At 26.1% G+C, this 27,249-nt stretch overlaps 1 protein-coding gene across 1 annotated transcript in view; it reads left to right on the top strand.

Annotated features, from left to right (window-relative positions):
* LOC132919308 (Ig-like and fibronectin type-III domain-containing protein 1) overlaps positions 1-27,249 on the top strand; it is a 92,600-nt gene that overhangs the window by 15,321 nt on the left and 50,030 nt on the right. Inside the window, exon 2 of the mRNA XM_060980776.1 lies at positions 23,431-23,478. The gene's annotated coding sequence lies outside the window, so the exon portion shown is untranslated. The remainder of the gene's footprint in view (positions 1-23,430; positions 23,479-27,249) is intronic.

Here is a 27,249-nt window from a genome sequence, read left to right on the forward strand (position 1 = left end):
GCACGTATACAATTTTAAAGAACTGTTGTATTTGTTCAAAGATAAAATAGATGTACAATTTTCGTGTGTGGTTGAATCTAATTATAATTCGATTTCCTGTTAAACGTTTTACTTTGTTCATACACGAACTTTTAAAATCGAGCACCGAAGGGAAAGATATGATAATAAAACGTAAAAAGCACAAATTGCTCATGGGTAATTTTGGGTATGTTTGTAGTGAAACGAGAGCTACACAAAACTATCATGAAATTTGCTTGCGGAATACATATATATATATATACATTACGAACCCTCGTTTTGATTAATCGGTTGAAAACGATAACGTCAGCACGAAGTTTAAACCACTCAAACCGTGTAATGATAAAGAGGGGTGGTTGGATAAAGAGTATTGGACTGGGTAGACAATGTTGGTGGGAGGAGGGTCGCTATGTAGGTAGGTATAGGCTTTTACTCCTTTCTCCCTTTATTCATCTTTTAGTATAAATGCCATTTAAGAAATATTCGCCCACCCCGCAAATTATACGTAGATGTTGACCATTAATTATGGTCGCGTATTAATTAATAATAACGCTTTCTGTAATAAATCTGACACTGTCAGTGTCTAGCTGTTTCCTTCCGTCAACAGAGAATATATAATATTATTCTCTGCTCTACATCTAATTGTTACTATATTACAATGCTGACGTTCGGCAAATAGCTATAACATTATAACAGCTCTTCATTTCGATATATAATTATTAATTACGTCTGATTGTATGTAATATCCATCACCAGTTTCTTTGTTAGCATTTGATTCCGTAGGATATCAGTTGATATAATTAAGAAAATAGTATGCCATATACTGTATGGAATATAAAACAATATATCACATATATCAATATGTACTTGTATAATAGTATTAATAAAAAAAATTATATGTTAATAAAATAAATTGAAAAATATGAGTATTATATTCAATAAAGTACTAGCTGTAGTAGCTGTAGTACCTATAGTATTTCATTGATTTTTTTTTTATTATTCAAAATTATTTCAATTTATTAAATATTTAAAACAAAATTTGTTGATGATTTGAGTGGGAATTCATGTAAAAGGTTCAAATTTCAATGCCCGGATTGGGGAGACAATTCGAGTGAGTTTATTGTGAAATAATAATCAATCAATTTTACTATATTTGGATTATGTGATTATTCTAACAGCGAACAGTCATTATGATATTCAATCATTCATTGTATGTGTATTAAAAAAAAAAATGTCCAATATATTTAGTACTTACTTAAACCACTAATTCCTTGGGATAATATAATTTAGTACATTTTATGATTGTGTTTTTTCAAGGTTTTTTTATTGTTTTAAATGACAATCTATAATTTTTATTTCAAATATCTTTTATTGGAAAACATTTTTTTAAAAGTCATACAGTAAGTACTATGGTTTGGATAAAATTATTAAATACATTTTGATGATAAACTTATTTTTTAAATGTTACATGTAGATCATAGGTAGTACAGGGACATGCGAGTCACCGATTGAATACGTTTTAGACTTTATTGCAAACTGATGTTGACCATATGACGCGACGCATAATGCATATTTTATAATATAATATATTGTGCAATATGTATTGGTATACTCACGTTCCCTCATAGTGTATACAAACTTTTTCCTATCAATTTTGTTTTCCCTTGTTGGATTAGCTATAAAGGAAATTTATCTCCTACGGGTAATTTTATTAAGTACTTATTCACAACTTCTCACAGCTTCAGAATATTGTGAAAAGAAAGTGAGTGTAAACGGTAATGCTCAGATATTTTGTCAACGTATCTATTAGTTGGTAATCTAAACAGCTTTTTATGGTTAGTTCATCGGTGCGTTTCATTATTCTGAGAAAATCTAAAAATGTTTTTTAAAAAAAGTTTGACTACTGTAGATAATTTATGAACCTTGAAGTTTGCTTACCAATAATATTTGTAACATTTGCTTAAACAGTTTTATTTGTACAACATATTGTATACCGTCTATATATTTAAAGAGTAAAATAAAATAAAGGGCAGTATAACTAACCTGCGGTGCTACTGCCGCTATAGATTTCATGGGTTTCGTCCTGGTTATTGCTATTTGATATTCAGATTTTACAACCAAAAGTTACAATATTTTATACTTGGGTTTTTACACTAAATACACTGCATTTATAATATATTACGGAATACAACCTTATGGCTTATATAGCCATTGTATCTATCTGTGCGTAGCGATTTCCGTAACCATGGTTTCCAATATCGCTGTTGATTTTATGAAAGTATTATTCAACAACGGTTTTTGGCCCACAAGCATAATTATTATCATTCATTTTATTTTGTTGTACTGAGTGGTATTAAAATAAATAATAAATCTTTTACTATATTTATACGAAAATTAATATTAATTTTAGTCAAGTAGTATTCATCAATTGTTATTTAAAGGAGTGTTTACCATATTTTACTAATGTACATTTTAACTAGTGTTAATATAATTAATTTGGACAAATAACTTGCATAGTTACATTTACATAATATTATGGAATTTTTATTAACTGAAAAAGAAAAGAAAATAATTAAGTAGATTATTTTTATATTGTTGTATAGTTGTATTGTAAGTTTCCGAATTTCATCTTAATTTTTCGGTAGTATTTTACTTTATAATCAAGGAAAATCGAAAAAAAATGGTTTTTGAAAGATGAAACTTTTTCCTCCTGGTTTCTACTTTATAAATTACAACAATTTATGACCCTTGCATTTGATTGCGAATCGCGTATGGCTCAGAATGTAAAGCAAGACAGGTCATATATTATAAGAAAAACATATTGTTGAGGAAACCTTTATGATATCTAATTGTTATTAAAATATTCTTCAAAATGATGAAAAGTTTACAGAAAGTAAATAATATAAGGTTTTGTAGACTTTTCATTCTATTCGATTTATTTACTATATACCATATAGATCCTATCTATCACCAAATTGACCTGAAAATAAATTATTGCTACGGTAGTATTCATACGCTGAAATATTTGAAAGGTTTAACCAACCTTTAACCTATAATGCAAGGAATGTAATATGATGAGTAGTTTTGTTATTCATTTATTTTCTAGATCGTTGGGTATTCAATTCGTTTTTTGCGTTGGGAATGAATTGAAAATAAATGACGAAAAATATATTTATGTTATTACTACTAGAAACGACCGGGGTTTCGTCAGTGGGTTTGTTTGATATTGAATAGAGGCGGCGCAAAGCTTCCGTCTTTTATGAGCATTTATCAAAATGGAGAATTAAATTTTATATTATGTGTGTGGATTTTCGATTTTAATGTAGTTCTGCAAGCATTTAATATCACATTTGAAAATGTTCAGAAATAATAAAAAAAAAAAAATCTAAAAAGAATATACATTTTTACACAACGTCTGTTGTAGGTAACTAATTTAATTTAATAAAAAAATAATAAAATATAAATATACTGTTCGAATGAATATTATAATCAGCTGCATATTTCTTCCGAGGTCTCATTTTTTTTGTCTTCATATTTGAATTCAACTTTGTATAGGTACTACATCAAGATACTCTAGAACGAGTAGTCTTTTCTAGTCTTTTTTCTTGGGTCAATAATAATAATAATAATAATAAATAAATAGAAAATATTTTTATTTTCGTGGTAAAAGCAATAATTCTACCTCGAGCACAGTGGTGGGTTTAAGAGGATGGTTAAGTGAGCAGTATCCCTCCCTTAGGGGCTAAGCTAGCTATTTTTCTGAGGCAAGTATTAAGATATATCAATAATTATTATAAAATATCGTCATTGAAAAATATGGTTATTTTTGGATACGTGAATATTTAGGCTTCAAGCTATTTTTAGATTGTTTTTTCGTTCGACGGCTGACGATCGTCAACGTCGCAGTTGATAGTAATATTATGTTTAAATTTACAACATTATAATTTATAATACGTTTCGACATCGTCTATTATTGATGCTGTGAACGCTGATTTCTAAAGTAGGTATTATAATTATACTGAATTGTATGCACAATAATATATTTTATTTTTATGTACCATGTACGAGTGGTCTATTTAATCGTTTATTCGTTTATTGTTTTACCGATTTTCGATTGTTAACGACACGTGCTCTAACAACCATTATAATGAGCAATGAAAAAGTGAAGACCATGAAAAACAAGTTAAAATTATTGCTAGCTAAATTGTTAAACCTCAATTAGTTCCCCGCTCTTGGTGAGTGATAAAACCCAAATCTGTCTAAGCGTATTAAAATTCAAAAAACAATTATACAAATATTTGAATTTTTATTTTGAAAAATTACTATATAAATATAATTTGTAATTTCACATGCCACTATTTCAAATTTCTTTCATCAAATTTTCGTTCAAATAATCAAAATATAATAATTTATGAAAAAATTAAATTTAATATTTTACACAAAACAAAACGACAGTTATTATTTTTTTCGGACTTAACAAGACGTAATATTTGCCGTATTATAGACGTGTACCTAATATATACTGTTTATTAGTGTTTACATCACAAATTCATAATATAATAAAATTATTTCGATGAATGAAATCAAAATGGCATTAAATTACCAAACTCGTTGATTGTAGTTGTTACGTAAGTTGTGCTCAGTTGAAATTATTTTGTATAGATTATGATAAAATATAATTGTTGTATTAGAAAGTGAAAACTGTTATTAGACAATTATCAATTTTATTTGAAAAACTTTTTTAAATTTCAAACAAAATAACAACAAGGCATAATATTTATTATTTAGTATGGATTTTATAATTTTTAGAAAGTTCTATACGAAATAATTTAAAACTCGATCAATACAATATCGGTAATTCTATAGTAACAACAGCAATAAATAATAATTGAAACTTGTAAAAATTAAACATTTTTAGTTTCTACATTAAATTCAGCGAGAAAATATGTTTACGAAAAATCACGCTAACGAACGTATTTATGTAATACATAATATTTTTACGAATTGGAGAAATAAAAACAATACTAGAAAATATGGGAGTCATTATAGTATATTATTATTGTACTACAGTAGAGTATACATATATCGTTTCGGTTTCTATTGGAACGACGTTTTTCCAACTCGACGAACACGACAACATATTATATAATGTAACGAACGAGTGTACAGCGAATAAGTATAATATACTGTATATAGCAGAATAATATACTATGCCAATACACGGGGGACGTGTTCGATTAGCTTTCATACAACGATTTTAGTACCTATTTTACCGCAAACACCCTCTTTCCGACGTTCCGCGGCATCTGGATTTATAGCTGCCGTATATACGTGTGTATAATAATATAGTGGTGCGGAAACCTCAGACCAACGCTCATACAGGGTGATGACTGATATTCGTCATCGTTTGATTAATAATTACTGTGATTGAAAACTAAGTGTTCGTCGTTGTCAATGCAATAACGCCGCGTGTGCCGTTTACATGGCGTATTAATGGTAAAACACAAGGAAATACAATATTCATTTTGTTCGTTTAAATTCAAACGGAAACATTGCGCATATCCAATACGGGGATATGCATTATTAGTTACCATCGCAACTATATATATATATATATATATATAGATGATTTTTGCGAAAACGTGGACGGCCTAAACGTATCACAACGCAAGTATGCGACAAGCCTTGTACTGTTCATTGAAAACAGTTAGAAATTTGTTTCGCGGCTCGTCGCCAATATATAATATATACGGTACCTATTTCCTGGCGACGTGAATAATAATCAACAAGTATATTATATAATATTGTACAATCGCCGATATGTTGGATTTATGAGTTCAAAGTAATTCACGATGGATTAAATCAATAATAATATGAATAACGAGCCTACACACACACACACACACACATCGGTACTTATCGATTTCGACAATATTATACGTATTACCATGAATCGTACGTTTTCTCATCTTACAATAATTGTTTAATAATAATTCAATTGTACATAGGTATTATTGTGATCTTACGTTTGTCCGTAATATTATGGTACAATAACATATTATTATAAAATATTAATTAGTTATTAGATATTGATGAGTATATGCCTAACGAAATCGAAATTGTTGGCATTGTCCAAGTCTAATAATGAGCTTATATCAACATATATATATATTACTGCAGATGGTATTAAAACGGAGTATCGTGTAGCGTTGTTTTCATCTCGATTTTTATTTTTTTGGTCCAACACGTTCTGAGGACTGGTGATAATAAAACGACCCTGTAATACCCTCCGAGCTCTGTACGTTGGCGGGATTATCAACATCGGCCGGGCGTATAGAATACCTATAGGCGTACTAAAACGCGTATTATATTATAATATATATATATTACATGTAGGGTTGTCTGACGAGCGAATTCCGACCGTCCTTCTTGGTGGGGTTGAGCTTTATATAAATACATATGTATGTATATACGTATAATATAATAACGAGTCCAAACAACGAAATGCGCTAAATTATTCAAATGGCACGTGCAATTACCGAGGTCACGGGCCTCAGACTGCCGGTGATATATAATATATATCTGTATAATAATAATAATAATAATAATAATATAAATGCAGGTGCGGCTGGAGTGGTATAGGTACTACTAGCTGTATACATAGTATATCATTGTGGATCACGGATCCCATTCGGACAGAATTCAATATATATTTTTATTTTTTTATTTTGACAGGTTCGAACCCGCGCGGGCGAGACGCCTATAAAATAATAAATAATAATATTATATTATATTATATATACGTGTGCCGCACGGGCTGCCGCACCACTGCTGTTTGAACATATTTCCTTTTGATGCGATAGCGTATTCTCTCCGCGGTCTCTTCTTCACAACAACTCTGCGGTCCTCTATACCCACCCGTTCAAATGTCTTCTGATTGCGGTGAGCTCCCAAAACCTTTTGCTTTGTGATGCACCTAAATACTTTTATTTTTCCTTCATATATTTTCCACCCTTCCGCTTTTCTTTACTCGTATAATATATCTATTTGTGTGTGTATAGTGTATACTGTATACATATATATATATTGATTATTACGAAAGACCAGTCATATCGGTCCTTTTGTGTTTGTGCACGGTGCACAAACAGTCGTTTTACAAAAGTTTCACGACGAGAACCTTCTTTTTATTTATTGTTTTAAATTTTTTCATTTTTGTCTACATAATAAATATTTTACTTTCTTGATTTTTGATCAAGTAATTAAGTATGGTAATTGAAATGAAAAAATTCTGAATTTTCAAGAATTTGTGTTAAATAGGTAAATGATAAAAATTTAACTCAGTTGTAATGAGTAGGTGGATAATTAAGCTAGCTTTAATATAAAGTATTAGGTAATGAGAGAGATCCGACATCACACCTAAACGGTATAACGGTTTGAATCCACAAAAACGTTGGCGCGAACAGTCCCAAAATTTCTATTTTTTAACTTTTCTCCAAAAGTGAAGATTTTCAGAACTTATTCTTCAATCGTTAACTCACTACAAAGCTATAAAGCTGAAAAACATAAAAAATGCCCAATAAATTGTGTTTTAATTTTTTTTGAAGCTTTGTAGTGAATTAACTATAAAAGATAAAGTTCTGAAAATCTTCACTGCACTTCTCCTAGCCTATGTGAATTTAACAAGACCCCAAACAATAAAATCCGCTCTTTGGTTTCGGATATCTATCTCACTAAATGAAAATGAAAATAAATACATTATTATACAATATACATAAATATTGCATACAATTAATAATTTTCTAAAAATTGAAAATCAAGAAAGTTTACATGCCGATCTCTGACTTGGCAAGCGTTTTTAATTCAATATTTTGTAATTTTGTATTCTGTTTTTGGAATTCTGTTTTTTATTTACTCGAGTGTACGTGTTAGCTATTTTTTTAGGTGGTTATATTATTTTATCAGGTACACACGGTAGTGCGTTCATGACAACCCGTGGTTGTCTATGTCACGACTCTTTTTGCACGTACCTTTCAACCTATTATCTAAATCATATTGTTACTTATCAAGTACCAACCGCAGATTCTTGCCATTTATCAACTGTAATATACACTCAAATAAAACAATCGCATTATTTAAAAATAATTTATTTTGTCGTGCTCTAAAAATATGAAGGTTCTGTATTCTCTGCGGTAAAAAATGTGAAAACTGCAACCGTGGGAGTGCGTGAAATAGTTCCTGGTGCTCGTCATAAGTACATTTTTATCCATTCGGGTTATGTTAGGCTCTAAAGTTGGCACTTCATTTCTCCGTTGACGTAGCGAATTATTTTCACTATTACGTTTAGTTACTCATTTCTGTACGAGACATTGTTTTATTCTGACTTTACCAGAGGTAATATATTAAACAATAAAATGCTAATTTTTTTGTGAATAGTTTATATTCACCTTTAAAGTTTAAGATGAAAATTATACTTTTAATATAAATTAATAACCTTAAATGTCAATGGTTTAGTGAAACATTTATTAATTGAAATAATAGTTATAAATTTAAAAAAATATAATTGTTGACATTATTTTTAACTATATTATAATGTGTATGCAATATGCCTATATAAAATGTTTTATATATTCAATTATCATTATATATGTTATCAGTCTAGGATTCGCGAATTAAAGCATTTACCTTATTTTGAGCTTCACATATTAAGGAAATATATGTCATAATATATTACCACAATACCACGATTTCAATAATAACATTTGAAAGTGCTAATTTTAGCTTATACCATTAGGTTTATTTATTATGATTCTTACCAATTCTTCTACTTTGAGATGACCAGATGAGGTACATACTAAAAAAAAACTTATTGGTTTTTGTAGTTATAGTAAAATATGCTCGGTATAAGCACAAATACTTAGTATTTTATAACAGAAGAAAGAAAAACAATATGGATACTTTTCAGGAAAAACACAATTTTGTTGTTGTTTTTTAATTTGATGCTAAAGGGTTACTTACAATTTTTTAAACTAAATTTGTAGTTTATTTTAACGTTTTCTAAGTATATATTTTGATAATTATTAAGGTATAAGTTCTGAACACTGGACTTATCATAATATTATATTAACTTATAGTGGATATGTATCGCATGTCTTTATACTCGTTTATATTTTAATTTATTTTCATAACACTTAATAAAAATTACATTATTAAAATGTATGTTTATTAATTTGAAACATTATATATTTATATATAACTATACAGTTTACAAGTATAAAATTGTATTTCCTTATTAAAAATAAATATTGTGTTAGTATAACACACATCAATATGTATGTGCTAATAAAATATTAGCTCGTTAAAACGAACAGTAAAGATTATAATAAATTTGGTTTTGGGTGTATTTGTGTAACTTATGTACTTGGCAACAGCTTTTTTTAAACACCCAAGGGGTTAGTTCGTATAGGATTGGATTATTTTCTTGCGACCATGTTTATAAAACTTGAAATCCGATCTACATTTCGCTTTATTTATTCAAATTTGTTACGATTATATAAACTATTTCATTTGTTTTTCAATTCCATTTGCAATATAAATAAAATCTCCATCGTGTTTATAGCTCAAATAAAAATTAAGGTATGGTAGACAAATTTAAAAATAATTGGTTTTGAATCTTGAGGAAGCTTGATTAGAAACAAAAATACTATTTGTTTAAAGTTAAAAATAATATAATTTTAAACATATTTGTTAGGTGAAATTGTTAAAATTAGTTTAACTGATGTGACTATTAAATGTTTTTATAGCAGTACTTAGCATATTTTATTAATATTAATATTATAATTAGTCAATTGAGCTATGTATAATAAAATATGTATTATATGTTCTATAAATTGATTAATCTTACAATAATTTAAACTCCTGAACATTCAATAATAATTAAATCCTTAAATAATATCCTCTATAGTCTATACTATGCTATTTATGTATTTATGTAATTGTAATAATACATTTGCAGTTGGCACAGTATGTCAATTTTTTATCAATACTAGGAATTATTTTTTATAGAAGATACATTTCTCATAAAATGATATAGTAAAAATGAAATATTGAAATAATGTGGATACAATAAATGGAAAACGTTGAAATTTATTAGATTTATTTCTATGCTATTTAGTATTTTCACTACACTATATTATTATCATTAATTTATTGATCCGATATAACGAATAATGAATATTACATATAATAAATTAGATTTAAAACTGGAGATTATTAATTTATAATTTTTGGTTTAAATTGTATACATTTTAATATTTAAGGCAATATTTAAAGTACCTATAGTAAGTTGGTATTTTTTAAAATATTATTTATTAATTTATACTTTATTATTAAAATGTTAAAAATAAACTGAATGAACCCAAACACTTCATATTTTCAAGCTCACTAAGTTTTAGTGGGTGAAATATTTTGAACAATTCTGTACCGAATAGAAAATATTTGAAAAATATAATACAAGAAGTAGAGTGCTGAGATAAAACTTTGTACTAGATATTTTCTTCGCGTACTACTTTTCACAGCCCTAGGGACTGAGAATGCTTGCTTACTTACTTACTATGAAATATCGAAAATATCTGTCGTCGATTTTTTATAAAATCCTATGTCGGCTTATCGGTATTTGATTCTTATAAATACAAGCTTTCAACATTTCAACCGTTTCTACTAATAATAATAGTGTAAATAAGTTATAACTTATAAAGTAAGAATGTTTATTTAAAAATTATTTGACTTCTATAGCTTATTATTTCATAAAATGTTCATTATGCAACAAATATAAATCAGCTCATAAAGCAAAATTATGTTTGCCATCATTACTGTAAAAATTATTGTACGATGTTTCAATCATATTTCTAATAATATTTTTTCCCAAGTAAACTTCCAAGAAATAAAATTCAATGTCAACTACAATATTATACGTAAAAAAAAAATAAAATTTAATGTTACTTATAAATTATAATAGTTTTATTCTCGTATTTATTATTTATGACGTCCTTATACATTACACTGCGTCAGACGTGCAACACTGCATCTTCCTGCACTTGGCGTTTACGCGCTCTGTTCCTGTCGTCTGACGACGTTTTTGACGTTTTTGAGTTTGACGTGAAAACAAGATACTGTCATGTGCAAGGTGGTTATTTATTATTGACATTGTCACACAGATCCTGACCACGGTACTATTGATACATTGTCGTAATACACCGTGCAATAACTACATAATATTCCTATAATATACCTGTATGGCTATATATATATATATATATATATATATATATATTAATGAAATTATTCAATTGGTTTGAGGGAAAATCCGATCATTCGTTTTTAAATAACTAGAAATAGGTGTTATAATTTTTACGTTTCAAGTGATTATCCTGTGAAGGAAGTGAGTTTGTTTTTAGATTTTGAACGCAGCGATGACTGTATTGATTTCACAATGATATGTTTTTTTTTTTACTTTTTATTAAAAAATGCTTCAATTTTCAACTTTGAGGCTGGTTTTTGGTAGAAAATTGGTTCTATTTTAAATTCCTAGCATTTTTTTTAAAATAATTGGGAATAAAAAAAAAAATGTATGAACATTTGTTTAAATTTGAATATTATTACTAATGAGGTACACTCGAAGTCGACACTTACTGTATAACAGAATTTTATTTTATTTTATTAAAAATAACACATAAAAAATGTAATTAGCAATTTTGATTTCATGTCAATTGATCGGAATAACTGATATGGGAAGTCACTTTGTAGTACTTACTAACCAACAAGTAAATGGTAATAAAATGTATTAACATGTTTTGAACAGATTTTAATTTTCATTGATAATTACTGGCAATTTTTGCAGTTGAAATATGACTGTTAATTTTCAGTCACAATGTGTAGAAGTTAATGTTTAATACCTATTTGTAATCATTGTAGTTCAAATCGCTAGTATTTTTTTTATTAATAATTGTAAGTTTATTGTTTTGTACAAAATGTTTATTATACACCATCGTGTGAATTATAAAACTTAAAGTTTATTTTTAAATTTTATGCGCAGAACGATATTTATGAAACTCGTTCATATAGTTGATATTATTTCAAAATCACTCCGAACGATGTGTTTTTTATTACTTAAACGAACTCTCTTAATTTTCCGTTTTTGTCACGATCAAAATCCCGTATACAGGAAAATGTGGTATTTTAGAATTTTGATATTAAAGATTTGAAAACGTTGCAGTGTGTTTAATGAATAATAGGTAAATATTGGACACCAAATTGATTATTTTTTTTAATTGATCTTTATGATAATTCTAGATTCTAGTCTCTAGAATCTAGCTAGATATACTGCTTATTATTATTAAGTTATTAGCTATTAGATATTACGAATACATTAAGTCTTGTATAAACTTTTGTGTTTTACATTATAATTTATATAAAAATTTGTTTTTCCATTTTAAAGTTTTATTTTTTTACTTTTTTTTTATTATGCAATCTGTATACTATATACAATATACATTTGTAGCACTATTTTTTTACATATTGATTTGTTTCACATGAGAAGAAGTACTCCATTTTAGGAACTTCTCCTATTGAATTTTAATAATTAAAAAATACAACAACTAGTATTTAATACTGCTGCAGTATTAAATATTTAAATAATTAAAATTATCAATTATGCTCTTAAAGTTCTAACTTATATCAGCTTTAAAAAATATATTTAATATATTACTGGATAATGTGATTTTAATGTGAGATGTTGTGAGATTTAAAATATAATTGAAGTGTCGTGGATAATACATTTAAATATTATATGCATAAGTAAAAAGAGATAATTTTTTAAAAAAGTCGAACTTTGCTGTTTATTTTTAATGATATTTATATGCTGTGAGTTTATACTGATAATTAAGTTTACTGAAGTATTACAAAATAAAAATAAAAGGTCAGCAAAATAATTTTTAGTTTAAGCCAAGGGTTGGTAGTTTACAAAAAAAAAAAAAACATATAATGTATAATATGTGTTATATTATGACACCTAAATATCCAAAATTCAACTCACGTAACATATTTAAATTTGCTGTCATTATCGACCAAAATGTAAAAATATGATGATTTATTTAATCTTTTAGTTTAGGTAAAGACATTTTTTTAAAAAAAACTTTTTATTATAATAGTATGTTTTTCACAACATTGTAAAATGAAAACATTAAGTAGATATATATATAGTTGGAAATTATTATTTAAAGTAATTTTAATTTCTAGTTTCATACTATGAATTGTTTAATATAATATTATAATGTTTAATATTTAATTATCTTACATTAAAATAATGTAATAGGTGATATTAAAAAGTACCAGTGATGTATTTAAATTTACTGGTTTAACCACAATTTTTATAAGCATGCCAATTCATTATTTGTGTATCTCATACTACACAGTACACAATGATTTAAATATTATAGTTATCCAATTATTTTAACAAAACTTTTACTTAGACATAAAAATACAAGAATACAAGTATACTGATAATAGTATACGAGTTTTATTATTTTGAATGTTTAATAAAGAATTCAAAAAAAATTTGATACAATATTTCATTTTATAAATTTAGCCTTTTAGATTTCTATACCATCTGAGTTTAGTAGTGTTGTGGATACTATTATTATTTATTGATTATAAATAATATTAAATATTAAATAATCATGGTGTTATAACGAATATTTATACTAAAATAGAATAACAAATATTTCTATTGTGTCCGTTTAGCTGTTATTATCTTCGTTACCGTGGTTACTAAAACCATTGTTTATTAAAAAAAAAAAAAATTGTAGATGATAATATTGGATTTAACCCTCTTGGAAACTAGACCTTACAATTTAGCAGTATCATTGTGTGTCTTATATTTTATCGACTTTAAATAATTAGTTTATCTAATATATTATTTTTTTTATAGATTTATTATACGTTTTTTGATTTGGAAACACGTTCTAAAACATTTTAGTAATTGAAATTATGAATTAATCTTGTCAATTTAACCATACAATTGGTTAATATGTTATTGTTATTATTTTATAATTTATTTTACTTACGTGACCTACTTCTTTCAATTGTAAAAAAAAAAAATACTCCACATTTTGTTAACCTATTTTTCAATAATATTTATTTTGAATTTTAATGTTGTATTGTATGTTCATAATATTGTATCGTTCTACTCTGTATGTTTATTCTTATATGTCTTTTATTAGCTTTCACATACGGCATATATATATTATATACAATGTTAAATGCCATATAAATACAACGTTTAAGTTTTTAGATTTTAACTTTTAGTCGACAGTCGTGTAACTTTATTATTATATTAATAATTTTATATACGTATAATATATATTATTATAATATTCTGCAACATTGTGTGCGTGTAGTACTAAGTCGTCTAGCAGTTTCATTTCGATTTTTCGATTTTGACTCGTTCGCTATAAACTAAACCATTTGAAACTATATATTATACGACATACGTACTTTACGTACTTATATATTATTATTATTACATATATATAGGTGTAATAAGTATTCTCATAACGTGACATATTGTGATATGGAACTAAATATACAAGTCGATAATAATAATAATATAAATTTGGTTGTAGCTAGGTATAATAATACATAATAATATATTAATATTATTATAGCGGAGATGCTGTACATATAATAATGCCAATAAAATAAAATATACTCATTACACAATAATACAATATAATATATATAATATATATATATATATTAATGCTTACGACAGTTTTACACAGTCGACACGCGTGTAAAAAAATTAAAATCTAGTGCTATGATTTCGGATGTGTAATAAAACATGATATTATATCTAACAATACACTACCAGCTCCCTTCACACATAATAACAACAATGATAATATTATACTATATATTAATAATAGTGCCGCTACTATATGTTTGGGGTATTATGTGCAAGAGTATAAAAGGAGGTTTTTAACCAACTACCAACAAGTTATTATAATTTATAAATTAACTTCTTAACTCTACATATATCATGCACAGTACTGTTACTGATTATTTTTTTTATTACAAAGTGAAAAGTTACTCTTTTTTTATTTGGGAATAAAATAATCAGATATTTTTTAAAGTCATCTTAAACTCTAAATATCTTAAATTCACTAAGTGGGAGAGTGGAATTATTGATTATATACTCAATGGCGGGAGCCATTAAGTCAATTCATAAAAAACTATGGAAATAGATATTTTTTCTCATTTATATTTAAATTTTAATAAAATTATATAAATCATATTATGATAATAGTTAAATAATATTCAATTTGATAATAACAAGGAGTATATACTTTATAGATCAATGGTTATAAGTACTAAGTAGTAATAGTAACCATAATATTTAAAATAATCAAGATTTGTGGTTAAAAATGTATAATCATGATAATACAATTTTACCATTAATAAAACACTAATTTTTAGAAAAACTCAGTTGCCAATAATTACTATATTGTCTGTAATAACTATTATAACAGATAATAATATTCCTTTCTCCGATTCATAAAAACGTAGTAAATTGACAATAGCTATCTTAAAGTGAGCTATAAAACTATAAAAGTATAACATTTAAAAGTTTAAAAGACATTGGGCCCCTTTAAAACTCGGGGGCCCGTGTGTGGTGCACATTATCTTGCCCACTCAGTAGTCGCGGCACTGAATTTATTATTAATATATACGCGTAGAGGTATATATAAATGGTATAACAATATAGAACAGTATATCGTTTTTGTATACGGTTTGACGGGGACCACAGCATCAGATGGCAAATGCGAACTCGGTGACTTTTATTTCCGATTTCAAGTACACGGCGGCAAGTAGGTTCCTCCGGCGTGAAAGACAAAAGCATAAAAATTAAACACAATAATATTCTATTGGTTATTATATTATTATAAAAAAAAAAAGTAGAGGCACGACCGTTGTGTATTTTTATTTCAATAACAGTGGGCGCGTGCGCCCGCACCACTCACCGCCGACGCGGTAGCTGTCGGTCTTTCGTTGCCGCCACCGCCAGTACCGACGTTCTCGCGGTTTACCTTTCAAAAACTCGTCCAAGGTCAATATCGTAGTAGTCGTAGTCGTACTTATAGCCGTAGTCGCGGTCGTCGCAGTCGTACTCGTAGTCGTCGCCGTCGTCGTCGTCCGGCGTGACCGCGCCTATAGCGCCCGCACAGGTTGCGACACGCGAAACCGGCGGCGGCAGCGACTGCAGTCAGCTGTGCGTTAAATTAGCATAAACGCGCCGTGACGGTTAACCGCATTGTGTTAGCAGCCGCCGTTATTATAGGATTGACCCAAAGACAATAATATTACGCCGTTTATAATAATAATAATAACAATAATAATAACATATTCTTTGTGCGTGTGTCGACGCGCAAATGCACATTTTTCCTCCTCGTGATAATATTTCCCTCGTCACCTCACTGCGTCGCGGTCGTCTCGCTTCCACGACGACGCACTAATATTTACACGTTTATGCGCGCGACGTCACCGGCAACCATAATAATATAATACTACATAATAAACCCATTACCGCTATATTATTATATCTGTATACATACGCCATACACGTATTATATTATTATTGTATAGGTATATAATATACCTATAACACCGCCGTTGTTCTACACGACGTTGTCGTCCTTATAAATTGTCCGTACCTCTATTATTATCGAGTAAAAACTATTAAGTACCAATACTGTGCACAATACGCGAGACGTATAATATCGTGCTTATGGTTATGACTTTTTTAATCGGTGTTTTATTTATTATTTTTTTCCTTTAGCGATTTTTTAAACGTAAACCGTACAGTAATATTTTTGAGAAAAATATAACGGGTTTGATTGCAAAACACACCACTGCGCCAGTATAGAACTACAATTTAGGTTGAAAATAAAAACTTCTCAAAGTAAATAATATTATAGGTAACTACCAGCTGAAATTTCATAAAATATAGAAGAGGTACATAATATATATATATATATATATTTCTGTACATAGCTTAATTAACTTGGCGTACAAAAAAGTTGTTTACAAACGAGATGGTATACTAAGAAAAAAAAGGACTGATAAAATAATCTTCCTATCCAATTTCTCCTGAATCTCAGTGAAATATTTTTCGCTTAAAATATTTCAAAAACACAGCGAATATTTTTAATCATCTTTAAATAAATTGAAATAAATGATTATAATATAATATAGGTTAAATAGATACCATTATAATATAAATCTGAAATATTTTTAACTATGAATTCAAAATTATTTTAATTCGGGACCTGAATATTAAATAGTAATGTAGTATAGTCGTATAGATATCATATTTTTAATACCTAATATAAATTGTTGTTCATAAATAAAACCGGCTAGGTTTAAATTAGTATATATTATATTACCTATAGGCTATAACAAATATTTAAATATTATGATGTATTTATATTTCTATTATTATAAAAAGTTACATTAAATGAAGATTGTGATTTAATATTTCATTATTCTTAAAAAAAAGTATGGTATTAAACATATTACAATAGGTACATGTAAAATTATACAATACCATTATTATACGAGTTATATTGGAATTCTGCGTTAAAGAGTTCTTTCAAGAAACCTTTAAAGAAGAGTGTAATGGAATTTTAGTGCTTTTATAAAAACGTCCCTTCAAAGTAATTTTTGATACAACTAAAACACTTATTAAAGAAATTATTAATTGCGTTATAAAGTTATACATTTTATTATTCCAGTGCTTGTTTTTGTTTCAGGTATAATATTATTGTGTCTGTAGTAAATATTTATGAAAACATTTGTATTGCTTACTAACCTTTGAAAATAATATACATACTTGGAAATTAAACTTCTTTAATTGCTATACTTAGGTCAAGACTTACCTATAACAAAAAAAGTTGAAACCATATTAGTCATTCAATTAGATTGTTTTGTTGTAAATAATACTTGAATTGGGGAAGTAAAGATAAATACTTTGAGCCAAATTATTTAGCATTGTTGATCTAAACAATGACATAACATGGAGTATTTTAAAGCTTTTTTTTTGTAATACTGTTAAGTAATAGTGTTCATTAGTTATAAAATTTATAATTAATAAATTACATCATGTTTGTTTGGTAGGAGTTAAATCAATTTCAAAATAATCATTGAATTTGTGTTATACACTATAACTATATTAATAAATATTAAAATATTATATATTTCATATAATTTTAATTTAGACCTAATAAGTGTATAATAATATAAATAAAGTACCTACCTAAAAAACTCAAATTATAATTATTTTAGTATTATCTGAAAATGTATTAAATTCGACGTTAAATTCTTATTGTATTGTGCATAAAAGCGTTTTATAAGCCTTAATAATTTTGAAAGTAAAAATATTTTCATTTGAGTTAAAAAAATAAAGACGATAATGTATTTCATTGTGATTCTATTTAAATACCTTTTAGGCTTTTTTAAAGTATAATTTTATGTATCATTCATTAAAAGAAATAAAATTATATTATATATTAATTTAAATAAAAAAAGAATTAAGTAATATTGAAAATTCAGGTAATCGTCTTGTTGTATCCAAACTGATGAAAAATGCTAACCAAAATCTGGTACATGTTATAATATAATACGCTACTAAATATAATAAAATATATTATATTTATCATCGTCAAATTTTATTGTAACTTCTATTTTCTTAAGTACCTACATATTGATTTTAATTTGATACAATTCTAACATATTTTCTTTTAATGCATTTATTAACAATTAATATTTAAATTAAAATACATTTTGTTACGTCTCGTGTTTTTATTCAATAAATAATAAATATAAATATATATTGTCTAGACTCTAGAATAGTGGTTCTCAATCTTTTTAGTATTGCAACCCACTTGTCCCCCAAAAATTCTTTCGTGACTCACATGGTTTCACTTTTCTAAAAATAGTTCTAAAAACAAAATTTGTATTATATAAATATGTATACATTTTTATTATGTATTTAGTATTTTATAGGTTATAATCAATATATTTTTACAAATGTACTCTTAATAATGTGTATTTGTTTTCTGTTATGGTTAATAACAGCACTGACATCATAATTCAAAAAATTGTTCGCGACCCACCAAAAATTGACTGATTTATAACACTATAAACATTTAATCGATTGATTGATATATATCCGTAAATTTTATTCAATTATCAGTCTTATATATAAGTATAATTTATTATTCTAAAATATTGGTATAAATAGTTATACTTAGTGTCCTTGCGTGTATAAATGGTCACATTCTGATAATATTTATGTTACTAGTTGATAAATTAGTTATTGAAGTTGTGAAAACAAAAATAGATTTTTGCCTAGCTATAAATATAATTTACTGGCAGGTAGCATACAAGTCGACTATCCAAGTTCCTAATAAATAACAACTAATAAATATAGAATAATATTAGCTATGATAAAACAAAATAGATTTTTTAAAATACCCAATTATTGTCATGTAGAAAATAAAAAAAAATATTATAATATTACGGATAGAGTGCCGTCACTGGGTAATTTCCTATTCACATCTTCTGACGTTTTATATTTGTATTGTAGAAATAGTATTAAATTAATATTTAAAAAAAAAACCCAAAAAAAATATTTGTTGCAAATTAATATTAATAAAACATACATTTACTAATATTAAACTGTATAATATTTTAATATATTTTTCAAATATGAAGAGTTTAAGAACGTTATTTATTTTTAATTATAATCTTAATTTAATTAATTAAACATTATACTGTAGTTACAAAAATCATGAACCTTTGTAAAAATGAATAATTTTTCTTATATATACTGATTATATTGTATTTAAAAATAGTGAATGTATACTATCTATTATGTTTTTAATACAATTCATGTGCATTTACCCATGCATTATATTTGATCTAACAATTACACTAATGTGGGCAGTTCTTTGTCTTTAATATTATATACGAGCGTAGCAGGTATCTACAGTATATCATAATATTATATTCAATGTTCATGATCATATAAAATATTTATTATATAAAAATTCAATTCATGTAGGCCATGGATATTGTGTATATATGTATAAGTAATTATTATTATTATTATTTTTTAATTTAATTTAACTGTTATTTATTTTTAGAAATTATTTAAGTTTACTAGAGTTCATAGGTATACTCTAACCTGTATCAATATTTTATAATTATTTCTGACGTTTCATTGTTGAATATCAATTTAAAATAAATAAAGCTAATGATGGTTTAGTTATATAATATAGCAAAATTCAAGTTTCAATCTCCTTCAACTCGAAGACGTGTTATTTATTTCCAAAATAATATTTAAATTTAATATAATACTTATAATTGTTAAAAATGAGAAAAAATAAATATAAATTAAGAAATTAAAAAATGGAAGCTAAATATAAAGAACAAATTATGTTCTTTTTGTGTTTTTTATAATGTGTATGTTATACTACAAAGATATAAAAATCAATTTTACATTTTTGGACTATGAAAAATATTATATTATAATTCTGAATTCTGATTTCCAATGTTATTATTTATTACTTACAAAAGTATAATAATTATACTTTTGGTTTAATATAGTAATCGCACATTTCTCCCCTTTGCTACGCTTCAATTAACAGCAACAAAGATTAAATTAAGATCCTCTGAGTGATTACTTTTATGCGATTTAGTTGTTGGTTATATGTCATATTCTCTGTTCCTTCTGATGGAATTTATTGGTTACATCCGCAGTTCTTATACACAACAGTAGTATATTTACAATAACAAGAAACCAACATTATTTTTACTGACAATATAATATGAACATTATTCGAGTACGTTATGCAATGGGTTTACGTTTGCAAACACATTTAGTTGATCGTATTTTTCTAAAATAACATTATTATGCTTTTACGTTAGACTATATTTTAAGTTATTCATGCATTTATTTTTACCTTTACTAAAATTATCATATTTTTAATACTTGCTAATAATCTCTTTACATTTTTTATTATGATAATATGTATTACACGGAACTGAACAAATTATTACCGTAAGCACACAAATTGATCATAAAATATAGCTTTATTTTACAATACATTTTTAATTAGGTACGTCTAATAAATAATATACTTACGTAACATATATATTATGTAATAGATTTTAACAGTATTTATATAACAACAAATTATTGGAAAATATTAAGTTTACAGATGAATTACATTATTCTGTAATGGATTATGTTTTAAGTGAAAATATTATTTACATTTTCAAAATATATTTTAAAATAGTCTTAAAGCTCTTTAAAATGTCGAACGTGACTGAAATAAAATACAATTGTAGTTATTTTGATACTACTATAGTCTATAATATATAAACAGTTAATTTTTTTGCGTAGTTTGAATTTTAGAAATGTATAGTTTTGTGCTTAAGATATGCCGTATGCGAGTCGCAGTATTATTTGCAGCTTTGGATACACGAAACATTAGTAACCACTAGTATATTGCTGAATTGTATTTGCTATATCGAAAATATAATATTGACCTCTCGTGGTAGTCATTTAGAATAATATATTTTCAATATTTCAAACAACAAGGATATAAGATATCCCAAAAACATTAATTGACATGCGCGTTTCGTTGTTTCTACGGTAGAGGCATTAGTGAAAAATGATCGGTTGATAAATGACTTTGATTTTAACCGTCGTCATATCATTACCATTGGGTGTTGCTCTGGTGCCGAATACATTTTACTATTGTATTCAAGGTCGTATCCATATCAACTTGTCGGGACAACATATCATACCAGTTATATTATGCAGTTCGTTCACCCGAATGCGAAACTCTTCGAACCACCTCTTTGCTAATTGCATATTATAATATTTTTCCAGTCAAATTGGAGTTATTATCCTCCTGTAACCCACCGCATGTACGTTATTCGTATATTTGCATTACCGCTATAGTGTAGTTATTCGTATTTGCATGCCCACTATCGCGTCATTCGTATTTGCATGGCCATTATTTTTTTCTATAGATACATTATTATAGGAATCGAGTTTCATCATAACCGAATCATGTACGCGCGGTACCAATTATTGCTGTCTACGACTGTAGTACAAACACGTATAGGATTTACACAATAGTTGACATGAATACACGTAAAAATAATACATATAATATAATATGTAACATGCAGATTTGTATTGTTGTACAATGTCCCGGCGAATAGTCGTGTTTTTAATTTCCCCATCAAACTATATATATATACAACTGGAAAAGGTAAAATTATGTCAACGACAATTTCGTTGTGCACGTCTCGCATCACATCTTCGCAAAATTGTAACGAATTAAATAAATAATAGGTAATAGCAATACGATATCTTTTTTTTTTTTTTTTTTTTTTTTTTTTTCATTTAGAACTTTCAGTATATAACTATTATAGTTCGACAGTTATTACAATATATAATATATGTATAAAAGATTTACAATAAATAGAATCTTAATTATAGCATAATTTAGATAATTTGGTGATTAGATAACAATATAAAATGAAATGATACAATATATTATGGTGGACGTATAACGGTATATGGAATTACAAATTACCTTTATTTAATAAAGCCGTTAGGAGAGACAGGAGGGGTTTTATGATTGCACTGAATTCGGTAATAAAAGATGTAAATAAAGTTTCTATATTAGGAGATAGGTGGGAATGGTTATGATTGGAGGAAGTGGCTTCGGCATATGATGGTTTATCGGTATTGGAATTTAAGGTGGATTTAAGGAAGTTTGTATGAGATTTGGGAGTAGATATGAAATGTTTACGACGAGGTGGTCTGTAATTAAGTTTTTTATAAACGGGACAGCCTTTGTAATTGGCAGGGTGGCTACCTTGGCATAAAGCACACCTGGCCGGAGATTCTGGTGACATAGTGCATACGTCAGATCTGTGTTCTTCAATACGATATCTTATTGAACGTACTTATGCTTTACAGTAAACAATTAAAGTGTTATATAATAGCCGTAAAACATAATAATATTCCGGTAGAAATATTATATAATTATAATATTCAAGAGCTTTTGATAGGTTGGTGTTTATACTTTCATATTATATCTCATCTTTAAATTGTATAAGCCATTTATAAGCCTAGTGATGAATAGTACGGAAGACAAATATCCTCGTATTATATATCCACGTACAGTGAATAATAAAAAGTTGTAAATAAAAAAACAGACTACACAATTTATGAAATGAAATGAAATATTTTATTTTATTATTGTATTTTTTCAGGAATTTCGTTGTAAGCTGCTGGACCAAGGATCTATGCCATAAATAAATGTAAGTTACGTTTATTTTACAAATAATTTAAGATGATTATAAATCATAATCAAAAATGTATCGTAAGTGAGGCTAAAATATATATTTCCACAATTATGATAGAATAATTTAAATTGACTAATAGCAAGAATTTTGGGATTTTACAAAGAACTGAAAAAAGTAATCATTAAAACTTCTTTAGTGAAAAAAATCTCTAGATTCAAAAGTTTGGTCCATAAATCACAATTTTTTGTGAGGCGAAAATTCTATTAGTTTATTTGAACAGTTATAGTATAAACTGTAGAAAGGTTTTCTTATCTTCGGAAGTTAATTATGTCTGTATCGAGTTTGACTATAAGCTGCGTCTGGTTAATACAACTAATTTTTTTTAAATGTATATAAATAAATAATTCATAAGATTAGTAAGTAACTATACAAAAGTATTAAAAGATTAACTAACGTTTTTATTGATATTAAAAATATCTGACAATTATTTTTATAGGAAAAATAATAAAAGATCCTTATTAAAACCATATTGATTTTCCAAGTTGTGAAGTGTACACGATGTCACAGAAATAGTTCATCAGATACGCGTTGAATTGTATCATTTAAGCTTACGGCAGCTTTTCGTAGAACATTACCGGTGTCATACTTCGATCTGACCGTAAAATCCAGCAATAATTCTTAAAATGTTCAATAATACTACTTTAAATTTTAAAACTAACACCAGGTTAATGGATTATAAATCGGTTATAATATTTATAAAAATATTGGTGTGTGAAAATAAAAATATAACGGGAAATCTTGTCTGTAGTTATCAGTTTATTATAGTTTATTAAAAGCTCACTATGTTAATGTATGAGAAATAAACTTTTATAAGGGTATAAGTTACTTCTATATTAGGTACAAATAAATAAAGCAACCTGTATTATTTTCCATTAGAGCACATACATTTTTTTTTAAAAAAATCAACCTGATTAAGAATTTACTGTAGTTTTGATTTTAAAAAGAAAATTGTATCTTCACAGGTTACTCCTTAAAATGGAAAAAAATTCTAAGCATTTAAAAATATGCTCATAAAGTATACTAGAAAATAATATAGTAGTTAAGAATATTCTAAAGGATAAAAATGGGGTGAGCACGCTTGGCGAATCACTCTGTTTATATTATTTCATAATTTTATAATTTCTCCATTAATCCTATATTTAAAACTAAACAAATATAAACTAAATAAAAAACATTCTATTTTAATTTAAAATTTTAATTAAATTTATTTTGGCATCAATCTGACTTATATTTAAGTGTTTTTTTTTATGCGTATAGCCTTAATATTTCTAAAATGTATAATGCTTTTTTTTAATTATATCATTAAAAATACAAAATAGCATAGAACATAGATAATATTTTGTATGGATAGAATAATTATGTTGCTAAAAATTATAATTTTTCTACAAACATTAAGTTATTAGTATTATTCACATACAAAAAACTAAAGTAGTAGGTATATTTCTTAATTTTTAAATTTTGCATTTGTGAATGGTATAATCGATACCGGTTAACAACTATATAAATAAATAGTTGTATTGTTGTATGTGAACATATGTATGATGTATAAACAACATATACGTTTTATTGAAAAGTATTATGTTGATCATTGATTCATTTTATAAAAATCCAATGATTGACAAAATAGAAAAATATAATGATGATGTCCTTTATTCTTTAAATTTTTAGGATTTGTAAGTATTGAAAATTATCTTTACACAATGAAGACAATAAAAAAGTTATTGTTTCTATGGATAAGTGGAATTTTTTTTTTTGTAGAAAGAGGTAACTTAATAATTAATGGAAAAAAAAAATCAACGAACATTTTTAAAATATATTTATATGAAAATAGTTATTATCAATTAATTTTTTTCAATGAAAATATGGTATTATTTAAATTTTTAACATTGAGTATAAATTGTTTTATTTTAATGATTAACAAAAACTAAGTATTTCAACAATAACTTTTAATCATATTTTTATTTAAAAACTAATAATTTAAATAATGTGATTATTGATCATTGATCAATCAAATAAATATCACCAATTATGTAGAAAATTGAATCTAATCAGAACACAAAAAATTAAAAATTCAATTCAATTATTTGCAGATATCTGTAATTTTGAAAATAGTTTAGTTGTTTTTGACCATTTTGAGTTGATTATCTATAGATAATATTGCTAATAGATTCTATACTCGCTCAAAAAGCTTGGTATTTAAATGCAAGGCTCTCCTCATAAAATGTTCTTTCTGAAATTAAAAAAGTCGAGCATAAATCCATATTAATTTAGATTTTTGTAAAATTGTTTTTAGTTATTTTATTTTAATAGAGAAAATATTATTCATAGCTGCTTGAAAATTTTTACCATTATGTGTATTATTATTATTGGTTATACATAATAATAATATTTTAAAAATATTAGTGCAATTTTTACGGTATAACTAATTTAAATATATTACAATATAAAAAATGTTTAGAAATGTATACCGCCACTGTTTTGATCGTTTTTCGTGTTTAATCATGTATAATCAGTGAATTTATTTCCAACACATCCATTAAATTCATCTAATAAAAAACAAAGTACACTCAATACGTACTATACACCCGGGTGATTTCCCTGGTTTGTTTATTGCTGAGATTATTAGAAATCTGAATGTTTGTATTAATTTTTGTGTAATTGTTATTTATACGTATTTATATTTTTTGTACTATACAATAGAGGTATGCTAGTACATAATATTTAATAGTTTATTTTTAAGGTATAAAATCATTGCTATATGATTTATTACTATTTTATCCCATTAAAAGTAATTAATGACAATTTTATAATTAATTATTTTTTTAATAAAGCGAAATTAAATGATTTAATTATGTAAAGTCGTAGACGTTATTCTGTTATAGTATAAATTCCAATTCAACAAATTAAAAAAAAATATATATACATATAATATAAGCAACTATGGGCAGAATAACAGAATACAGGGACTGAGTGTTGTGTACTTAACTCGCCTCGCTTAGTTCGGTGTTTTGCCATAACAATTATGCGTTCAAAAAAATAATAAAATATGAAAGGGTTTATGCTATTTTTAAATTGAAATTTCTCATAAAATCTTGTGATTTAAGATTTTTGAAATCGACGAGAAATTAGTTCGGTTTATTATATTAAAATGTCAAGTCTAATAACAAAACTTATTCATTTTACCAAATTAAATTAATAATAAATAAATAAAAAGTTATATATTATTATTATTTGTGAGATTAAAATTATTTTCCATTTTATTCAGATATTAAATAAATATTAAAAATAGACTTTCAAAGTTTAAAGTATAAAAACTAACTAGAGATAAAAAAATATCTGAATAAAGTCTAATGATTAAATTTCTAAAAACAGTTTCAACTTTTGCTAGTTATAAAATGAATGTATATATATATACGAAGTTAACTGTGTAATATTATTTTTTGAATTATAGTCTTATTTTGTCTATATACTGATATTAATTGTGTACTCGGGCCACTTGGCCATAACTCATAAAAATTGTGTTCAAATAGTTGTATATTTACACACATTTTTCTATACATTAAAATCTATTCAAATATTCCGAAAAAACAAATTATCTTTTGGAGCGTTTTAAATTTAAAATGTATTCAGTATGTTCACGGATAAATATAAAAACAAACACATATTTATGAAATAAGTAAATATTTCGTTTAGTCCTGAATTCAAAAAAGTTCCAGTTAGGTTTAA

Source organism: Rhopalosiphum padi, chromosome 1 (genome assembly GCF_020882245.1).
Source record: "Rhopalosiphum padi isolate XX-2018 chromosome 1, ASM2088224v1, whole genome shotgun sequence".
Classification (NCBI taxonomy): domain Eukaryota; kingdom Metazoa; phylum Arthropoda; class Insecta; order Hemiptera; family Aphididae; genus Rhopalosiphum; species Rhopalosiphum padi.